Here is a 23,420-nt window from a genome sequence, read left to right as displayed (position 1 = left end):
GTATGCTTTGTTCAAAATGGTGGGTAAGTTGCGTCTTCTTAAAAAGGTTCAATTAAGATAATTTCAGCATTTAAAAGTCAGTAAGGGTCTTTATAATAATAATAATCAATGCAGAATTCAAGGTTCTTTAAAAAAATAGGTTTCCAGGGAGAAAACACAAGCAAGAATTTAACCATTCCAGCATGCTATTTTTGCACACTGCCCAGCCTTCGGATAACCAGCTGCAACAGGAAGATGGCCAAGGCAAGAGGACGATGTGCTTGGCTGGCTTCCCATCCTGCTTCCTTTCCCAAACCCTTGACTTGCCTCATAAAACGTTATCCCATAAGGAAAGCTAGGAAAGCATTTTTGCTACAGATATATGTAAAAGAAAGAATTAAAGTCTCAGAATATTTACTAAGAATAGGTCATGCTGTTTCTTGTATTCCCTGTACTGTGATTATAGCAGAGAGAAGACATTTTGGGCAAACTCATTAGGGGGAGAAGAGCACAATTTGAAGTTTCTTGGGTTCTCAGAGGTGAAACTTAATTGAAATCAATATGGGAAAAAGCAATGGGTAAAAACTGCTGCTCTGAACATAGGAAACTTGAATCAGCTAAAAGCGTGATATGTGTACAGTTCCTTGTGGAGTTGAAGTTTGTTCAATAAAAATGTTTCTATGAAGTTACATTGCTCTCCCTATTTCACTGGCGCTGGTTGAGCATCAGAATCACCACCATTGTTTCTTTTTTTTTTTTAAACATCCACAAGTTCACAAATCTAAAGAAATTTGTAAGTATTTAAAAATCTACTAAGATATTGAAATGGAGGTAGAATTCATTTTGCTCAGTAAAGACATTACTGGAAACAGTGCTCGCTTTGGCAGCACATATACTAAAATTGGAAAGATACAGAGAAGATTAGCATGGCCCCTGCACAAGGATTACATGCAAATTCGTGAAGTGTTCCATATTTTTTAAAAAGAATATGAAAGAGAATATATATATGACTGAATCACGATGCTGCACACCAGAAATTAATACAACATTGTAAATCAACCAAACTTCAATTAAAAGATAAGACATTAATGGAAATATTGTGTGTAAATAAAATCTCTGAATCAAATGCTATTTCCCCACTGATCTTCATGATTTTAGCAAGAAATTTAATGTTATTTTTATTGATCTTCAATAGACTATGATTTCTAACAGTTTAGCATTGTTTCTTTTCCCTCTAACTCCTAACTTTTGTTAAATAGAAAGTTATATGCAAATATTTAAATGTACTTTCAACTTACGGCAATTCAACTTTAATGTTTTCTGTATGGTGAAAACAATGTACCAATAGCCAACTCATTTTATCTACTCTTAATTTTAGAATTTTAAATAATGGATTCTACACCTGTGTGTGTGTATACACCCCAAGTTTCTTTCATATAAATTTTCTCTCAGGACCAACAATCAAATAATTTCAAATGATATTTTTATTTATACTCTACCATCACAGAAAGACCTGTAGATATATTCTTTTCAGAAAATGAGACATTCTACCACTTTTCTATGTGTTTGAGATCTGCGATAGCCTAGTGTTTGTAAAATTGTGTTGCTAATCTCTGACTGCATTTTATTTCCATTTTCTGATTGAATTCTTCAGCTTGGGTGATTTCTGATGCCACTGACAGCTTTTATTAACTGTAAACATTTACCTGTGATGCAAGAATAATCCAAAGTTGATCCAGTCAAATTAATTACTTGATCAATCTAATGAGCAAATTGAATTCAACGTCTTTTCTGATGGAATTGGAATTGGCCAACAATTTGAATGAAATTTCTGGTCAATTAATATCAAAATTGTAGGAAAAGTAGTTTCATGTAGACACAGCCATACCATGGACTCCCACCCACCTGGCTCCATGTCATTGACCCAGTTTAATGTGTTGCACATTCATTCATTCAGCAAATATTTATTGATTGCCTATTATGTGAGGGACACTGCTCTAAGTTCTAGAGATACAGTGATGAGTAAGACAGTGTCCCTCTCTTCAGTATGCTTACAGACAGAATTATCCAAGGGCTTAGTTTGCTTGGTTTTTCCCACTCTGGTATCAATACTGTGATTCTAATAGCCAAGTAGGATTCACTAGATCAGGTATTTAATAGTACCTGCTGGGGCTTCTTATCTGAGGGGGTGGCAGGGGAGATTTTAAGAACAATAATGAGTTGGTAATTGTGAGGCCCCACACTGTGTAATGGGGACTATATACATTTTACAAGGCTACACAACAAATTCTAATGTCAGCCTCCTTTGACTCTTCAGAAGGGATCTGGCTATTCCTGGCCAAGTATGAGTCTTCTTGTGTGTGCCCTGTATTTGTACCTAGCCCACTCAGTCTAATCTCTGCCTTTTTTTAGTCTTGTAAGACCCTGCATTCTAGGTCCATAACTTCAGAAATTACTGTGAAATTGCTATTTCCCTGCCTCTCCAACTGGAGTTTGTTATCTCTCCAGTCTTTCTACCTGACTTGTTCTGCTGATTGGGGTCAAGACTGGGCAGAAAAAGAGAGGTGCCGCTTTGGAAAAGTCATATCTTGGATTCTGAGCTAAAAAGTGGATCCCTCACTTGGTACTATTGGTGCTGTTTGCCCATGCCGTCGTCTGGGTAACAAACATCTCCAGGTAGTGGCAGTTACTATTTAATATATTAAATAAGCATGCCTTGCCATACCCTGTGGGATACAGTCGCATGAGTGATGTCCTCTTGGTGCTTTTATTTCACTTGTTCTCGTGAGCTATAGTTGGTGACTGGTGGTTCAGCAGTTAAAGCAGTCATTAAATGATTTGGGGGTGTTTGTAGGAGCCTCTTATAAACACATATGTTACTGTTACTGAGTTTCTTTCAAAGGCTGGCAAAACACCAAATTACTTGGTTGTTTATCTAGATTAAAATACAAGTAGAATTTTAAAAGCAGATCTTTATGCCATCCAAGCATTTCATTATCCCTTTGCAGACTACATGATACAGAAAGCCTCATTTTGCAATATTACAGATAATTGCTAAATAAATATTTTTGACATTACTAATACATGATAGTAGATCTGGAGCAGAGGATTAAACTGTAAGGTCCTTGCATATGTGAGCTGTATCTTTAATCATATTTGTAATCTTCAGTAACTGCACAGGGATAGGCACATAAATGCTCAAAAATTATTTGCTGATCTTATAATATGAAAAAGTTGTTATTTTGTTATTGCTCTAATTTAGGGGTTTCAGAGGAAGCTTGGGAAATAGTTACCTTTTATAATCTTCCACAAGAAGATGTTTTATGCAGATGACCAGGTCCTGCTAAAGACTACCGCCTTTGTGCACTGTCAGGAGGGGTTTAGGGTTTTTAATTACTTGTTATTCCGCTCTACTGAAACTTTAAGCAGAGGTTCCAAAAACTCAAGCTATGGATTTGGAAGAAGCTCTACTCTTTAGCATTTCTTTGGGATGGCCACCACAGTGAGGCCTGGGAGAGAGAGTTCCCCAGTGGGTCTAGAAGGCAGTATCATCAGCTTTGATGGAATCAGCTTCATGTATGTCAAATAAAGCATGGAATGAAGACTAACCACAAGCATTAGGGAGGGTAGTGTTTTGCGACTTCGTGCATTATCAAATGTAGTCGAGTGCTAACAAGATGATTATTCACTGCACCTGAATATGCATCCAGGTTAATGTTTTCTTATTGAAAGGAGCTTTCATTAGGATAGTATTTATTCACATTGATCCAGCTGGCTTCAGGAAATGATATAGACTTTTTTCTACAGCCCACAACTGTAATAAGGCCCAGGCTTATATTAGATTTCCCCTAATACTGATTTTGCTTATTACTTTGACCTTTATTGTCTATTTCTCCTAAACCCTCCTTTTTGGGCAGTTGCAAATGGGTGCAGTAAATAGCATTTACAGAGGCATTAGCAGATGCGATCTGTGTTTCCTGTCACCCTCTGCTACATGCAGTGCACAAATGTGATGAAATAAATGAGCACTTAAATGGCTATAGTGAGTCACACTGTTAAGGAGGCTGTGTTCAAGTATAGTGTTTATTTACATGTACTAATTGACTCTAAAGAGTTATCAAATTTGCTCATGGTGTATATTCAGGTTCTTTGGAAGAACTGAAGCCATCTTCAGAAAACTGCAGTATTATCTCAATAATTTAGTTGACAGTAGGTTGTGACAATAAATTCTCATTTTCTTCTAACCCCGCCCCCCTCGCATCATTGATCACTGTGTGCACTGCATACAAAAGCAAGAGATTGGCAGAAGAGGTATAGAGAATAGGCAGGATTATGTGGGGGAATTTTCTGGAGAGATCAACTTTTAAGTTAACTTGTAAATGAAAGGGAGATGGGCGGGAGGGCAGTAGGGCCAAATTAGAATATCCTGCTAGGTTTTCTTATGCCTGGGCATGGAGCGATCTTGGGCAGAGATAAAGCTATATAGACTTGGATAGAGTAGTCCCCCCCATCCAGAGCCGTTCCCTGCACTGCGAAGGAAACCAAATTAGGAATATGGTATGGGAATCATTGTGCACTTTCTAGTGGGAGAATGAATGAAGACTTACAGGAGGAGAACCTTGATGAATGGAGAGGGTGGATTGCTAGGTGGCCTGAGGCAGGTAGTGAGACTGGCCAGCACTAGAAGAAGAGGCCTGTCTTTCTCCACATTCTAGAGTGGTGCTCTCCAATGCAATCACCACAGGTGTCTATTTAGATGTAAGTGAATTAAAATTCAATTCAATTAAAAAGTTCCTTAGTCAAGCTGGCTACATTTCAAATGCTCAATAGCTACATGTGGCTGAGCACTACTATATTGGAAAGCACAGAGACAGATCAGTCTCACCACTGCAGAAAGTTCTATCGGAAGTACTGTTCTAAAGCAATGAGCAGGAATAACTATTTGACAGATTAAGTGATCGGAGGCCCCTAGAGAGCTATGAGTGCCACAGTGACCACAGAACTCTTTTTCTGTGTGTGAGCAAGTGAGAACAGCAGTGATATTAAATAACAAAGCAAGAAATGAAAGCAAAAAATTGGTACTTTTTTCCTGCTCCTGGACAGTTCAAATGCAGGTCTGTGATGGATTTCACTGGAAGAAAAAACCTGGCCATACATTTTAATCAAGGTGATTGAGGGTTTGTTCTTTTCATTTTGGTTTGTTTGTTTTGGTCAGGTGGTTTTAATTAAAGATACTTGTTGCACTTGCTGGTTAAAATCTTACCTTTTTTAGTCTCATTTAGGCCCCATCTCTATAATCTGTATGGGTCTATTATTTTGATGTCAAGGCAGTAACTAAAAAATAATTATCTGTTTTTTTTCCTACTGTACTGACTTTTATAGGCTTCAAGGATATAGGAGATGAGTTTTTCTGATAGGTATTAAATTTTATCAAATGTAAAGCTCTACATTTATACTCATAATACTTAATTGGATACACACATTTTGATATTGAAAAGATGTTTGCTTGCACTGTTTTCTGTGAATTTTCTATTTGAAACTTGTGGCATTACCTGCCTCAATACAGTCTCCCCAGGGGTGAGGAGAATGTGATACAGTTGTTCACAGTAAGTCCTTGTGGAATTAAAAGGTAACTGTCTACCTGTGCATATGACAGCAACTAGTATTAAGTCATCCCTTTTACTCTTCCCTAATGCCCCCACTGACCAGCAAGAAAATCCATTTAGATGGTTCAAATATTATTTTGAATAAAGTAAGCATTTATTTTTTCATTCTTTCATTCAACCATGGAGCACCAAAAAAGAGGGGATGTGGGTTAGAAAAAAAAAAAAGGAGCACCTACTGTCTTTGAGGTACTACTAGGAGAACTTGCAGAGTTTGTGAGGTTAAATTAGGTAACACCTGCCACTGAGGTATTTATAATCCAATGGCATAACTATAAGAAGGAGAAAAATGAAAATCATCAATAAAGAGATATAGGCACAAGGTGCTATGAAAAGTTAGAGGAAGAAATCACTCAGCTGGGGCTTGGGAACTAGAAGAGTAGCTGCCATTTACTGAGGTTAAAAACCTGACCTACATAACTCTACTGTTAGGGTCTACCATGTCTAAAAAGGCACATTCTGTTATAGAAATAACACATTTTCATTAGTAGCTAAATACAAATATACTTATAGACCACAGGATGGTATACAGCATTTCTTGACTTTGTAGCCCATAGAAAGTCAGCCTCAAATTAGCACTTGGGAGTACCTTTCTTCCTCCCCTTTCCAGTCCTCTGCCCTCTCCCCAGAGTCCTGGCTCCATCATGCTAGTGGTCCATATGGTGGAAGCCTGTGAGATTCTCCTTCCTGGATCCATGCTGGATCTTTTAGACTTCCACAGAGATAAAGTTAAATGCTTTTAAATGATTTATATTGGAGCAATATAAAGACAAATATAAATTTATTGCTACTATTGATAATCTGTGGTATATAACTTTGTCTATGGTGCTAAAAAGAACCCTTACTGTACATGAGGGTTAAGACTGGAAAGAGATTATATGTGCATGACACTTCATCCTGTCCCCTCTCCCAATACCCACATACTCACATGATTGTGCCTAAGCAGAAAATATTTTATGGAAAACATAGAAGAATTGGGATGTGAAATATGGTGAAAGGACACCAAGTACAGAGAGAAATTTAAGTGCCAGGGTTTTTTTGTTGTTTCTGTCATTGCTTGTTTGTCTTTTCATTGTTCACCTGAGCACAGTACACAAAATAAGTCATTTACCAATGAAATTTATAACAGTAAGGAGTTGAGTTTGAGGAAGGGAATGGAATATGGAAGGGTGAAGTGGATAATAAAGCAAGAGAGGTCGATAGAAAGAGACTAGATTGGAAAGGGTCTCAAATGCTAACTAAGTGGATGGAATTTATTTGGTAGAAAAAAAGTAGCCAAACCATCATCTAATGTTACTCCAGCTGTTTAAACATGATAAATGTTGCTTGCTGTCTCTTTTTATAGATGAGACTCATATTGACACAGAGAGATGTCATCTAAGTGGTAGAAGAGGACGTGTGGTAGAGCTGCCTACTAGGTTCATTCAATTACAATCAGACACGGAATGGTTCAAGTATGGCAATGGGACAAGGAGGATATAGAAGAAATACACTTAATTAATGACCTGTGATCTCAGAGAGGTTAGAGTTTAATTAGGGAATAGATCATAGTCACATTTAACATGACTGAAAAACACTGTAGCAGAAAATGCTACTGAAATCTCAGTAGTCATTCTACTCTTCATCTTTCTAAGAAGCTCAATTTTATTCTTGACAGCAACTTGCCTTCTCAGAATCACTTGCAACTATGGTGGTTGTGTGATAATTTTCTGCCCAATGGCTCATATACTGAGACTAGGCACTACCTCTTCCTGCTTTCCTTCCATTCTTGACTAGAATGCAGACCTTATTAGGCTGGAGGTGAAGCAGCCATCCTGGGACCGTGAAATGACAAGCACAAGGATGAAAATCAAATGTCAAGGATAGTGTATAAGGATATAATGAACCTGGAATGTTGATGAGACATTGTGAAGGAGCTGTCCCAGTCCTGGAATGCTTACCTCTGGCCTTTTTATATTATGTGTGAGAGAGAAAAGAAAAACCCTTTTGTTCCATCCACTGAATTTGAGTTTTGTTACTGCTCAAAACCAATTGCAAACCGAACTGATACAATACTCATGGAGTAGACTTTCCCAAAGTGTAAGTGAATATGAGAATGCTAACACCCTAAGAAGGCTTTATGGAAGAGTTTTTAATCTTAGGTGGAAGCTTTGAAGGATTAAAGGAGCAATTTCAGATGTTTGATAGCAAATGCTAATGTGGGATTGTAATATAAAATTATGTTCATGAGAGGAATGTATTTTAAAGAAAGCCAACTGTGGAATAAATTAACATTAGTGGTGTGAGAAGTGGACGTGGGTGTATAAAGAAGTGCAAGTGACGTGGAGGGGCATCAGATATCATGAGACCCAAAACAGCAGTTAGAAAATCCTCCAACCTAATTGGCCTAAAAAGAGGTTACAGGGGAGTGACCCAGCCAGAATGCAAAGTCCCTTCCCTGGGATCCACATCCTCATTTTTCATATAAATGAATCTATGATGTATCTCAGGCCAAGCCTAAATGAGTGCCATTCTTTTTCATTAGAACATTCTTTAAAATCAATAATCTTTTCTTTAAGGGAAAGCTTTAGCTGTTACTAATTTATATCTCATTAACTTTTCACTTTGTTTTCCAGGGTTCCGTCTAAGCTACATCTTTCATTTAGATTTTAAGCTACGGACTATATATAATTTATTGAAATACCCCAGATAGACAGGAAGAAGTATCTGAAACCCACAGGCGAACATTAGGTTAGAAGGCTTTGAGTGTTGCAAGCCTTTGAATGATGAGGTTTATCTCTACAGGTCACTTAAGGGATGTCAAGTGGAAATAACCAGTGATACGGTAGGTTAGAAAGAGAAAGTGACAGAGAGATAGAATCCTTTTCCCATCTTAAGTTTGTAAGTCAAGATAAATTAGGTTACAATTTTTGTGTGCAGTACCTAAGGCAAGCTACTATGTCTCAGAGAAAGGAAACCTCAGATCTCATCATTTTGGATGCCATAGTTCAGGATATTCGGGTTTAAATAGGGCCCCAAAGTGACATTATAAAGGGTTATGTAGCCTAAGGCAAACTGTCATAGAGAGTGAAAATTTTGTACAGTTTTCCCCCAAAAGTAGTTGGCTGAAAGTATAAAATCAGTACCCTGTTATTTTCCTTGCATAAAATTAACACATCACAACCAATGGTTATTTTCAATTATGTGGCATCAAACGAGTCTTAAAAGAGGTTAGAATGAGATCGGTGGTAGCTTTGGAGAATTCCTGAATTTGACAGTTTGACACAGCATGGTTTGAGATGATGTCAAACCCTACAAAAGCATGTGTGGTCTGCTTGGGAGGAGGGATTCTTTTCAATTCAATCTTGTTGGAAATATTTGCCACGAAGTAATAATAATGCCTTTAATATGCAAATGATTATAATTGGATTTATTACACTGTCAAATGCAAGCTCAAATACCGGTTCTTTGTTTTCCAACCCAGCACATCACACAAAATAAGAGAAATGACTGCTTTCATCACTGAGTTCATAAGAGAAAGAACAAATTCTCTTTACCCTGAAGTTGCTTCCTGTTTCTCTCAGATGTGTTCTTTTCCCCCAACTTCGGGAAAAAAAAAGAATTGAGCTGATCACTGAAGGATTTTGACATTCAGATTTTCTCTTTAGTCTTCATCTGTATCCCAATAGTCCTATATGAGCACAACACTTTAGCGAAGACAAATTGCACCTTTGAAGGGGGCTTTGCAGTACTCATGTAACTACCTTTATTTTTATCTACTCGCAGATCTTATTGCGCTTTGTTCTATTTCCCAGGTGTCTCATTTTTTCCTCATCACTTAAACAGGAATAATGTTTTGTCCTGTTCATTTTTCCACCAATTTCCACTTCATTCACCCGGGCTCATTTCATCTTCCACTTCTTGTTGGAGAGGTCCTTCCTGGCTGCTGTGTTTTTTCCATCATTAGGCACAGGGTGGGGGAGGAAGGGGAGGAAACCGTCCCTCTGCAGCTTCAGTGAGAGTTGTTTAAATCTGTGACTTTTAGAAGACATTTCCAGTATGTGGGATTCTTCTATTTTTGCACATAGAGATCCTTTTATTCAGAATACTTAGTTCTCTTAGTATACTTCCTATACGCAAAAGATCACTGCCAGAGAGTCTCCTTGCGACATCCGGAGGTGGAGGGTGTGTGAGCTGTGGTTTTCCTCTGTTTCTTTGCCTCACTATTTGCTCCTGCCAACCTTCCCTGTGCACCTGGCTTTCTTCTCTTTCCCCGCTTGATGGAAGTGACCACCTGCTGACACCAGTACGTCATCATTAGCAACACTTTCTTTCTCTGGGTTCTTTTTCACTTTTCTATGTTCTTCCTTCCATCTCCCTATGATGAGTAAATGAAATGACTTACCAGCAATATTGGGAGATTCTTGGCTAAAACATTTTGTCCTTTGTTTTCACTCCTTTTAATCACACACAGTTGAAACTTAAGATGCAAATCTTAGGAGGGCTGCGCATTAAACCAGTGTCAGCTGTTAGCTCCTCTGTACTAGTTAGGTTGTTAGAGGTTAGCCTCACTACCAGTCAGCCTCTAAGGGGTAGGGCCTAAGATAGATTAAGTTTGGGGGCCCAAGGGGGAGGAAAGGGCCAGTGCCTGGGGTCTTCTTGAGAAGAGTATAATCTATCTACTCATGCCATTGTCCTTACTCAACTTCTTTTTCAGTAGATTCCCAAATGTATATCCCTCACATTCACCGTCTGCTCTGCAGCCAGAGTGGTGTTTTTCAAACTCGTATACCCTACTTAAACCTTCAGTGGCCCCCCATTGTTTACAGGATAAAATTTTGGCTCCTTGGCACAGTTAATATCCTTTAGGACTGGGCCTTAGCACCTCTTAGGTATCTCTCACTATCACGCACCGTCTTCTCACTTTGCTTTCTAGTCTTACAGAGTGCTTTCTGCTTTCCCTGTGGACCCTCTATGGTTTGATGCCTCCCTGTCTTTGTTCACAATTTTTTCCTATACCAGGAACATTCTTTTTCTCATTCTCTGGCCAGCTTCCCATTGCCAGCACCTCCCACGGAGCTGAAACATAGTAGCTGCTAAAATTGTACTGGTTGGACGATTGAATGACTGAATGATTTCTTGTTTATCTCTTAAGACTTTGCTCAGAGATTTGTTCACTGACTACATCCCCACACCTTCTCTGTCAGTCCAAGCTAGGGAGGAACCTCTCCGTGCTCCCAAAGCATCCCATAATTCCCCCCCCCCCATAATACCGTAGAGAATAGCTGTGAATGTCTCTAAAGGTGAAGGTCATGTTTCATTTTGTTCTGTGTCCCCAACACCTTATAAAAAGCCTGGCTGCGAAGGGGTGTTCAATAAGTGTTTGTTGAACCCAATTCTTATTTTAGAGAGAATGGATCAGCAAATCCCTGGTTAAGTGAAACCTAATTTCTGCTCTTCCAACACCAAACCAACCTCCTGAAGGCAGAAGAACTCTTTTTTTTTTTGAAGTATAGTTGATTTACAGTGTTGTGTTAGTTTCTGGTGTACAGCATAGTGATTCAGTTATATATACATATACGTATTCCTTTTCATATTCTTTTTCATTATAGGCTATTACAAGGTAGTGAATATAGTTCCCTGTGCTGTACAGTGGGACCTTGCCATCTATCTATTTTATATATAGTAGTTAGTATCTGCAAATCCAGAACTCCCTATTTACCCCCTTTCGCTCCTGGTAACCATAAGTTTGTCTTCTATGCCTGTGAGTCTGTCAGAAGAACTCTGAAGTCCTTTAAATAGTGGTCACTATGGTGGATATTAAACTGAGATAGTAAGCTGCTTTATGAACCCTAAAATATTAAACTGAGGAGTTGCATTATGACTGATTTTGTATATGTCAAATGAGAGATGACTGAGAGCACTTCCGGTCAAAGCCAGGACCCTGCACTTTTCTACTTCAGCCTTCCTCTGTTCCCTTTGTTTCCTAAGTCCCCTAGAATTCTTCTGCAGTAGTTCAGTGCACAGAAGAAGGCAGATTAGTGAGGAACTGTCAGAGTGGAGATTATTTACAAAGAAGAATAGCATTAGTTTTGGTCAACTTTCTTCGATTCAAAATCACCCAACTGCAGAGATGGCCCAGCAGACTCAGATTTCAAACATTAAACAGATTCACTAGGTACTCATTGCTTCCTTTTAATCTGCTTCTGAGTATTTGAGAGGTGTAGGATGTACCCCACTTTGTCCCTGTGGCAGTCTGGTCACTTCTTTTGGAGGCCTGAGTCTACCACAGTGATCCAACCTGCGCTGATGTCATCTTTGCTACTAAGACTAGAGTACCTCTCCTGCCTGAGAAATCCATTCTGGACTGTAGGTCATATTGATCCTCTTCTGCTACTTGCTGCAAACTAGGTATCTCCTGCTCTCCCTTTAATCTTGCTTGGTTCAAGGGGGTTACATTCCCTCCTGTAATGATTTCATGCCCTGTTCTTCTGGGTCTGAAGTTGTACTCTAGGCCTTCACAGGGCCTCTCCTTCCTGTTCCTTAAGAAGTCTGAGAAAGTAGCCTCCAGCCCTAGTCAAGGAGAGAGTGGGAGAGGAGTCTCAGTCCCTCCCATTCCTTCTGTCTCAGCAGCCTAGAGTTTTCTAAATTATCTTATCTGACGACAAATATGAGATGAGACACAAATCTCATATTTGTAAATGGTATTTCTGAAGCCAGCCTGCCTGTCTTCTTGTTCACTTATTTTTTTTAAAGACAACAGATTTATTGAGCTATAATTCATACACTACACAATGCAGCCACTGAAATTGTACAATTCAGTGGTCTTCAGCATATTCACAGAGTTGTGCAACCATTACTACATTCAATTTTAGAACATTTTAGAATAGCCATGCCTCCCCTCCCAAACCATTCCTAGGTGACCACTAAATCTGTTTTCTGTCTCTCAGACTATTCGGGATAATTCATACAAATGGAATTGTATATGTGGATTTTAAGGCCTCTTTCAACTTAGCACAATGTTTTCAAACCTCATCCATGTTGTAGCTTGTAACAGAACATCATTCCTTTTTTTTTTTTTTCGGTTAATAGTATTTCATTGTATGGATATGTCACATTTATTTATTCACTCATCTACTTATGGACAGTTGGGCTGTTTCCACTTTTTGGCTATTGTGAATAAAACTGCTGTGAATACTCATGTATGCATTTTTTGTGTGCACATATGTTTTTATTTCTCTTGGGCACATACCTTGAGGTGAAATCGCTACTTCACTTTTATACTAAGACTCCAGACTTCTATAGGAACACAAGTATCTACTGTGTTCCCTTATGATAGTGGGAGGAGGAAGGCATTGCCTCTCCCACCTTCCAAATCAGTAAACAAACCTAATTGTTAAAGGAATTTGCCTTTTTCTGCCTTGAAAGTAATCAAAGCAGTGTAGTCTCATGTTTATAAGCCCCATGTAATGAGGTAATTGTTTTTTTTGTTTTTGTTTTGTTTTTGCTTATTGAAAAGTCAGTGATGAATTATAACAAGTTTTTTCCTTCTCAAGACACTGTACAAATTACAATTCTGATGGAAAATATATTTTATTTCACACCTGAACAGCAGCAGTGGGTTGACAGTATACAAAAGAATTTATTTGAAATGTGTTATTTGGATTTTATAAGTAGTATGCTATGAATGTGTCATCCCATAATTTCATAAAACCGATATTTTCTTCTTAAATTTACTTAATATTTTATTGGAATCTAGGAAACCTGTTTTGGTGCAAAGAATTCTACAATCCTGTGAGGGTGGGTAAGATACTGATATGTAATTTACCCTTAAAGAGAGTTCTGAGTTGCTGTTTCATATACACTAATGGGCTTGAGTTTCTCCCTGAATCTAAGACATTCTTAAAAGAAAGTTTCCTTGATTAGCAAGAAAATTATCATAGGTCACTTGATATACATGGTCTTTAGCTCTCTCTGTGAGGCAGGAAAAAAAAAACTGTATTCATGAGGAATGAAAAGATGACAGCCACAGAAGCCAACTTCTCAGAGATGGAAAATTTAAAGACAACAAACCACACTGCTCTTTTAGTCTGAAGCCCTTTTCTTTTCTCTCTCTGTGTGTGTGTATGTGACAGCATCTATGGAATCGTATTTTTTAAATAACAAATATGTATTTAAGATATATCTTTATGCATGGTCCCCATAGAGTGAAATTTCACTTGAGGGACCCGAGGACCAGGAAAAAGGAACATAATGAAAGCCCTTAACTAGAACATCTGCAAAATCTGTAAAAAGTAGCAGAAATAGGGGAGAAAGAGCAGTAGACTTAGCATTTGATTCAATTTATACCTCTGCCACTTACTAGGTACATGACCCTGAGTATATTGCTTAACTGTTCTGTGCTATAGTTTCCTCATCTATAAAATGGGGGTAAATAGTAATACCTACCTCGTAATGTTGTGGAGAGCAAATGGTGACATGTATGTGAAAGCACTATGCAAATGGTAAATCACAATTCAAATGTGTGTTTAATTATTTTAAAAACTCAGTTTAAATTTTAATAATGATACTATATTGTTCTTTGTAGAAAGGAGATCCTGTGGTATCTGGATGAGGTGAAAAGGAAGCCCAGGTTTACATGAATTTAAAGTTTTATCAGTTAACACGCATTCCTTTCAAAATCTAGGCTTTTGTTCTATTTGCCTTTACTTCACAGTAAAATACATGAAATGAAGACACTCAGGCATCCGTAGGTTTGACATCAATAAAGAATCACCAGCCAAGCAGGGAAATCATGTCAAAACACAATTAAATCCAATGCTATTTAATTAACTCAGCACTAAAACATCTTAACACTATGATCAAAAGACACAATATGCTGTCAGGACTTGATTTTAGCTTCTGTCTTTGGTAATTGGGTCAGAGTTCAACATTTAACTCTTGTCTGCCCTGGTGGCAGAGAGATAGCAAGGAGGAGCAGCCTCTACAGTCAGGGTCCTGAAGCCCAAGGCACGTCCCAGCTAGATCTGTTTTCACCAGGCTCATCGAGGGTTAAAAATCCATGTGTTCAAATATTTCACTGGAGCTAGAAACTGCTTGTTTAAAGGGCCCCCAGGTGTCCTCTTTTCGCTACACGATGCATTCTTTTTGACATTTCTTTACTGCTTGATCTTGTTAAACATCTTCATTCCTTTGAGTAAATGAACAGCTGCCTCAGTAGAAGATCTGCTGTCTGTCTCAGACCGGACTGAGCTGACAGTTCTCAGGCTGCTCAGCCTTAAGGGAAGGAACTAAGTGGTTTGCCTTTCATGGATATTAAAAAGCACTTCTTTTGTTGGTTGGTTCCTCTGTAATGGCCCAGGCTTTGGCACTCAATCTGTCATGAATCTTAATAAATTACCTTTATGGTTATGCACTTAGAAATAACACTTGTAATATTAATGTAGCAGCCAAATGTTGAAGTAAATCACAACAGGTGACAGACAGCTTAAACCATTCACCACACTATTTCCTTGACCTGTCTTGAAATGTGAGAAAATGACAAAAGAATCAAATGATAGGAATATGCTACATTTGTGGAGAAACAGAGAACATCACTGTATTTTTAGCGGAAATATGTATCAAGTGCATTTCTAAAGAGATTGAAACAATGATATATAATTAAAACAAAGTTTGCTTTAGATTTCAAATTATTGGAAATTTTTCTAAATTGTCTCCTTCCCTGTCTTAATAAAAAGTTAATCAAATTGAAATAAACTTTGAATAATGATGAGAGCTCTTGTAGTGTTCTTCAGCAACTTTATTATGCAAATATGGTGCCCAGTGTGTCTAGACAACTGCTTTGAACATCAGTGAACAATGTCCATAGTCATTGATGGAGATGGTTTAGGAGGTTGAACTGAACTGCACTGATCTCTTCATTCATTCTCTAGAAGTATTTTTAATGAAATTACTGATATGATTTTGGTCTCCATGTGACTTGCCACTTCCTTTTCTGAGTATTCAAATCATGAGTTGAGAGTTCTCTTAATTGTGATATGGCTAATCAAGACTTTATTCTAGTAGAAAAAGTAGGGGGAGAGGGTAAGCAGGGAGAGAGAAAGAGAGATTACAATAACCAAAATGGTATCCATTCTATGGGCATATTTATGATATAGAAGTTTTTTGAAAATCTGCAGATTTATCTTAGTGGACAGGACAATTCAAGTAGAAGGGAAACTCTACTCCCTCAATTTCACTGACTATTGGGGGTGAGGGTAAGATAATGAACATAAATAATGAAATTGGGATAGGACCAGAGCTTGTGTTATTTCAAAGTATCATAAAATGGGCTATATGATTACATGACAAATTTTGACTCCTAGAAAAAAATTATCTTTTCAGGTATATACTGCTGACTGTGAGTGTGTACAATTCATCGTGCAAAAGATACAATTTTCAGCTGGTTGACTATCATCCTATTCATAGTTCACTGAATGTGTTCTATGGCCCATAAAAATAACAAGGCACATTTTTGTTACTAGCTACAGCATTATTCTAAGGAGCCATTGTATAGCGACAACTACTTCATTTGTTACTCAATTCTCTGATCAAATTAAATGAGGCATTTTATGTACCCTGTAATTCATTTAAAACATCATACATGTTAGAGATTATATACAGAATCCTGACTCTTCATATGTAGCTTACATGGGCACAATTCGAGGACATTTACAAGTCTAAACAGAAGACTTCTCAAATTCTGAACATCACAAATATAACTTAATCAGTTGTTTTGTTTATTTAGCTTAGCTGGACTCTGAGACAACTTGACATCTGTATGTTAGTCCTCTTTCAACACACATTAACACCAGGGTTGATTTTGAATAATTCTCCCAAGTTGGAGTCCTTCTAAGCAAGTGTATTGCAAAGATAGCTTTGTAAAGGGCCCTGATATGAACTGGATCATGTAGTAATGATGATCACCATCTTATTTAATTCTGACAACAAGCCAGTCAGGTAGATTTGCTTTTCATTATATTCAATTTATATATGAGGAAAGTGAATCATGGGGGAAGGGTTAAATAAATTGTCCAGTTTTGCACAGGTTCAAAGTGGCAGACCTGGGATATGAACTCGGCCAGCCTGACATTCGTATCTACACCCTTAATCACTAAACCATACAACTCAGCGATGTCTGCATGTGATACGTGAGAGCCTCATTACACCAAAATTATTGGTTTGCCCTTCTGTGCTCTTTAGCTTCTGTCTCATTCTTTTTCTTCTCTTAATCTTACCACCAAACACTTATTGCCTTGATTTTCTTATACCTTAGGGCACGCACATTCAGTGCTGATGGCTTTGGTCCCTAAATCTGGCATCTTAGATGTTACTATTAATCTTCCAAGGAGCAGACTTAGGTTGTTGAGTTTTTTGGTCTTGTTTTCCTCCTTATTATGTTCAAGCTCTTTAATTATTTAACTCTCCTATTTCTTTCCTTTCTAGTGTTCCTGTGTCTCCTCCACTGGAATCTCTTCTCTTGCTCCCCCTTCTTTTCTCATTCTTCATTCTTTCTCTTATAAATGCATTGAAAATCATGGCTCCAGTTACTACCTCTGTGCAGCTTTCTCTCCAGTCTGTATCACTAGCTCTAATCATTTTTCCAAGCTCTCTTCTCTCTAACCACCTACTATACCCTGACATGAGCTCAGTTAGCCAGAGAACAAACTCATCACCTTCATTACCAAACCGGTTTGACTCTCCTTTTGAATTTTAATAGTGTGATTCAGCCTCAAAACTCATATGCTATTCATCTTTCTGATTCCCTTATCTCTTCAATCAAGTCCCGTTGCTCCTTTATTTCCCTTTTTGGTAATGTATCTCACCATTAGTTCCTTTGTATTCCTGGGGCCTGAATATTTTCCAGGCATCATTAGCTCTTGCTTGCAAGAGTACAATCACCTTTTAACTAGTCTCCTGGTTTCCATGGTGCTTACAACCTGGTGTCTTTTCAGATTTCAGATCCTCATCCCCTGTTTACTGAGGTTAAAGAGGAGGAATATACCTGTAGCAAGCTAGAGTTAAAATTTAAGTGCTAATAGAATAATCTGAAGCCAGGGGAGCAAGCTCTCATTGTTGGCCAGAGTAATCAGGAAAAACTATGAAGGAGAAGGAATTTAGAATTTCTATCAATAAAGAAGACTGGGGGTGGCATTTAAGATTGGGGAAAATGTGAACAGAAGCTTGAGATAGAAATGTAAGAAAAGTTTGGGGACAATGAGTAGGTCTGGGCAAACTAGAACATTATTGTAGTAAAAATGAGGCTGGAAATGTAGCCTGGGCTCTGATTGTAGGGAGTCTTGAATTCCAGGGAAAGGAATTTAAAATGTATCCCGTCGAAAATGCATAGAGACATGATGAAATAGGCATTTCAGGAAGATGAATCTGGCAGCTGTGTGCAGGGTAGATTAGTGGGAGGAGAGACTGAAGAGAGGAGGCCTGGTTCGGAGGTTATAATAGAGTTCAGATGTGAGTTAATGAAGGCTTTCAATAGGATGGCAGTGGGAACAGAACTGATGAGATGGATGCAGATGTGAAAAGCATTATGGCAGGAAATTTGAAAAGGTTTTGTGAAAGGCTGACTTTGCCCTCACACCCCCACCCACCCCGGGTCGGGCTGAAGCGGGGAGAGTGTGGGAGGGCTGGAGTCCAGATGACCAGGAAAGTATCAACCAAAATGTTCCCATCCTTCAAGCTTCAGTGCTTCCTCTTGTAAGAAGGCTTGTCCTGAAAAAGTGCCTTGTCCATAATAGATGCTCAAAAAGGATTAAGCAAAAGCCCCCTCCAGCTGGCAGTGATTTTTGCATGCTGTGACGTTCTAGAGACCTAATGATTGTACTTTTAGTAATCATTTAGCATAAACTGCATGACTTCTATTAAACTGGCTTTTAATTTGAGGATGCTTTACCTTTACAGAAGAGCGATCAGGACCCTCTTGAGGATAGAAACCATGCCTTGTTTCTTAGCTCCCCATCCTACCTGGTCCAGTTCTAGACCCATAGTAGTTGTTGAAAACATTTTCCTTTGATTGCTTCCTTTCATTCTCTCAGAGGGCTCAGATCAGTTATCTCACAGGCATATTTCCCTGTCCATTATGCTGATGAGGATTACAGTTTAACTATATTACCACATCGAAACCTCAGGTACTTAGAGAGTCTCAGTATCTCTTCGTCCAGAGTCTCTTTTCTTCTTCCAGTGATGTTTACTGAATGAAAGCACGTCTTTTATGTTTCAGCGGGTGCTTAGTAAATGTTGGTTGATTTCATCCTAACTTTTTGGGCTGTGGTATACGCTGTGTTTTGTAGCTGATGCTGCTTTAACTCTATTTGCATACTTTAGCAACACTCCAAGAAAGTACATCTATTTACACAAGTGACAGGTTTCATTGGCTTAATTTTGTAAACTGTTTACAATTTCATTTATTTCTTTTCGTTTTCAAATTTTTTTTATTCAGGTGAACTCTATGCCTACACATCTCTGAAGAGATTTGCCATTGCCTGAAAAAAAAGTATAATATTAGGATCTTTATGATCTTAATCTTTATGATCCTAATATTATAAAGCAGCCAAAGTATGGAATATCTTTGTAAACAAAATATTTACTTGACCTTGAGACTCTTTTCCCAAATACCTTTCCCTCATATACTGATGCCAATTTCTACAAACATGTAAATGGTACCTGAAATTGACAAGATTCATACAATTTATATTGAGAAGATGTAATGTATTTCATGTAATGTAATGTAATGTATTTCACAGTAATTCTCACTAGAAGAAATTGTTACAGGAATTTCTCTATTACAACTAAAGTTTACAGCCCTGCGTTCTAGTGCCAAGTCTGTCCCTTAAGTCTTGTGAGAGCCCTAGAGACATTAAACAACTTATTCAACCTATAAAGCTAGTAAGACTTAGGCCAGGCTTCTCCAGGCTGTCTATAAGATGGAGTATCTTTCCATTTCTCTACAGCCTGAAGTTTGGAGGGAAGTTTTGACAATAGAGGTCCAGAGAGGAAGTGGGGAAATTATCAAGTGCTGATGTTATTCGCTTTCAGATTGAGAAGCCAAGCAAGTGAGAAATCCCCATCTCCTCCTACAGATTTTGACTAGAGATCTCTCTCTGCCTCCTCTACTACCAAAATAAATAAAAAATAAAGAAACTGTTATCAAGGAAGGAAGGGAGACTAGGAGAATGAGAGAATGAGGTAGGGCAGTAGGCTTGCCCTTTACCAAATCCCTTCTGGGATCATCTTTTTCTTTAGGAATAAACTAATCTGCACTAACTCCGTGGTAATGGGCTGAAAGGTTACGCCTCATAAATTTCCAAATTGGCCTCTTGGAAACACACTGATTTCACACAAAGACATTACTGTCATAGAAGGGGGATTTTAAGTGCCAAGGCTGGGCAGTGGAAGAGCCATGTGTGGACAGACATGTGAAATACTTTGGGCAGATTGCTCCTCAATCCACAGAGATGGCAGTTTACTCTGCTTCCTACAAGCCTTGCCCTGCTCGCTGACATTTGGCTTAACCTGATACCTGAGGACAGGTGATTTTTTTTCCCCCGTGTCATCATAAAATTACAGACTTGGAATTATAAGATACCTTAAAGTTCACGAACCGTAAGCCCCTCATTTTTTTCATGAGTGGAAACATACTCCATGGGTTAAATGACTTGCCTAAGGTGAGTCAGTTAAAAATTACTTAGAACTGGTTTAAAGAGCCAACATACTTGAGGTCTGTAATGAAAATGCTTACTTGCACAAAACATAATCTACTAGGGCCTGACCAAGTGATCCAACCCGGGGCCTGGGCTGCTTTGAACATTTGCTATTAATTTCAATCCTTGGCCAGCTCTGTCATCTGTGTGCCTCCTTTCCCACAGAAGTTGACAATGAGGAGGCACAGAACTGTAAAATTTTCTGTGTAGTCCATTTACAAATGAGTGATTCAGTCCATTTACAAATAAGTGGCTCGTGGATGCTTGGAGTGAACTTGTTTTTAATGACTCATTTGGTTCTTGCATTCACTCCACAGCTCAATACAAGCAGATGTGGAAACAGTTCTGGCATCCTGACTGCATTCTACCACATTATTTCTGTTATACAATATGATGAGATTGTATAAATGTGTTCACACCACAGCCAGGGATGACTGCACAATTTAGGGACAGTGTAACAACTCAAGAGAAGAGTGAGAGTGGACTTGGAATGATATATAAATTGTCATCTATACCTTTAGTTCCCTATTTCAATTGTACAAGTGTTCTGAAACGTTTCTCTGAATATGTTTATACACAGAAATATTCAAGTATTTATATATATATGTGTATATATACACACACACAGAAATAGTTTATCCGTCTGCCCTTCATTTCATCCTTCCCAAAACAAGTCATCTGGACTTTAAAACAAGTAAGCCATAGATCTAAGAGAGAAAGGGAGGGAGAGACGGTCGGGGGTGGTTAATGATTGAGACCGATTACTTGATTTTCATTTATCTGAGATCACCAAAAAGGTGTCAAGTTTTCCCGTTTGTTTTGCTTTCAAACTGGAGAAGTCTACCTACTTATTTTATCCAAATATAAGAAAAGAAACTCAACAGAATATCTAATTGAGAATTTGTACTCTTTGCCCAGGACATAAAACTATTTGTAACGACCCATTTGGATTGTAACCTCTGGTTGTTGCCTGATAGACTGAGCTCCCTTTGAATTGTGCATGGTTAAAATAACTTGCTACTTAAGTCTCTAGTCTGTTTTAGAAAATACATCAACAAAGTAGTGTTTTTTTCTCATTTATTTGAATTCAAAATTGGATTTTGGGTAATAAGATATGAGATAAATAGGTGTAACAACTGTACAGTATAAATCACTCCAGATGACAGTGCCATAGCAAAATTATTAAAGGCAGATTCAAGATGCAAAAATTATTTATTTGACAGCAAGCAGAAAGACAAATTACTCAGAGACTGTGTACGTGTGCTTCTATAATTGCTCATAAGTTATTATAGTTCATGCTAAAATTCATCCAGTTTGTCTATACCACAGGCTTTTATTTAAATAAGAAAAATGCAAATTGTTGGGAATTGCAAAATGTAATCTGCATTATAAAATGAATACTAACATTGGAACATGGCAATTTGTATGTGACTTTTTCCTTTGTTATCACCTATCTGTCAAAATCTTCATTTCATGACAGCTTTTAAGACCACATTGCTTGCAAAACCACAACAGAAAAATCTGACACTGGAATCTCACTAAAATATTATTTGCCATAAATTAGAGTTCATTATAAGGTAGGTATGCCTTGGACCCTCTCCAAGGGGATTTAGTTACTGGATGGCATAAGGTACTTTCCCTTATAATGTGGCTTTCCTGGCTCTGATCCTAAAGACTGTGTTACAGGAGGCTTCGACAGACTTACCTCTGCACAGCTTCTCCAACTATGTTTTATGATTGGAATACATTTCCTTAACTCAAGAATCAATGTCTAGTTCTTCAACCCAGCTTATGTCAACTCACCATTGTTAGACGATCCTGTAAATCTAGAGTTATATAAACCATTTAGTTGCCTTACTTATACTGCAGTAGCAAGAGCCCTGGCTGTGGCATCAAGAACAGGGCTTTAACTTGCTGTGTGATAGGAGTAAGTTGTGTAGCTTCTCTGGGCCTCAGCTTCCTATGTAACTTGGAATAACCATGTACCCTGTCTACCACCCATGACTGTTGTGTGGAAGAAATGCAAATTTATGGGAAAATGCTTCATAAATTTAGAATACAAAGTATTTCTTTTGCTGCTGAAATGAAGATCAGTTGCTTTATGAGACTAGTCAGTGTGTGTATGCATGTGGCCAGGGACAGCTTTGGAACTTAGAAAGCACTCAGAGTTGGGCACAGAACTATTTCAGGGGATGTTTTAATGTTTTGGTGGCCGAATTTTTGAAGAGAAAATAAACACAAATTTCTTTTAACAATGTTTCCTATGTTTTGAATGTTAATATGACAGATATACTCCATCCGTTATTTCATGTAACTGAATTATGTTTTTTGAACTACATAATGAAGGAAACTTAATGAATTCCCTTTTATACACACAAACCACACTTATGCAAACGTGGACACTGCATAGTGCTGTGTACGGTGGTAGAATTAGGCAATTGTCTTGGCCTTCCTTTCACCTCTAGAGCAGATGTAGGCAAACTACAGCCAAGGGGACAAACCTGGCACAGTGCCTGTCTTTACGAAGTCCTGTTGGAACACAGCCATGCTTAATTGTTTATATACTGTCTATGGCTGCTTCCTTATTAAAATGGCAGAGTTGAGTATTTCCAACAGGCTATATGGCATACAAAGCTGAAGATATTTATTATCAGGCCCTTTACAGAAAAAGTTTGCTGATTTTTCCTGCTCTAGACTTTACAGGAAAGGCAGCTCAAAAAGTTCTCCCCTTGTTCCCATGAAATGCATCCTTTTCCCCTGATGTGCACCAGCTTTTTTAAGGAATTAATTTTGCCCAGTGAAAGAAGGTACAGGGATAAGCTTACAAGGCTCTTGCTTTTGATTCCTTCCAATTGTCTTTCCAACTTTCCCCCTATAACCAATAAGAATAGTAGCTAATCTTCACTAACAGGATTTCCCTAGCAAGTTTGCAAGATTTATAGAGAGGTAAGTCATGTTTTCTAGAACCTTTGTTATCTCTCTGCTAATATATCATGCATATCTCATGTTGAATTAGCAAAACCTGCAAGTGTGATACGCAGCAGAT

At 38.1% G+C, this 23,420-nt stretch overlaps 1 protein-coding gene and 1 non-coding gene across 2 annotated transcripts in view; both read left to right on the top strand.

Moving 5' to 3' along the window:
* IL1RAPL2 (interleukin 1 receptor accessory protein like 2) overlaps positions 1–23,420 on the top strand; it is an 809,106-nt gene that overhangs the window by 312,766 nt on the left and 472,920 nt on the right. The window lies entirely within an intron of this gene.
* LOC116662324 lies at positions 851–957 on the top strand. The gene has a single exon (XR_004318360.1). It is a non-coding gene; the product is annotated as a U6 spliceosomal RNA (small nuclear RNA).

This window comes from Camelus ferus, chromosome X, assembly GCF_009834535.1.
Source record: "Camelus ferus isolate YT-003-E chromosome X, BCGSAC_Cfer_1.0, whole genome shotgun sequence".
Classification (NCBI taxonomy): domain Eukaryota; kingdom Metazoa; phylum Chordata; class Mammalia; order Artiodactyla; family Camelidae; genus Camelus; species Camelus ferus.
Note: the sequence above shows the minus strand (reverse complement) of the source record. Positions and strands in the feature narration are given on the sequence as shown.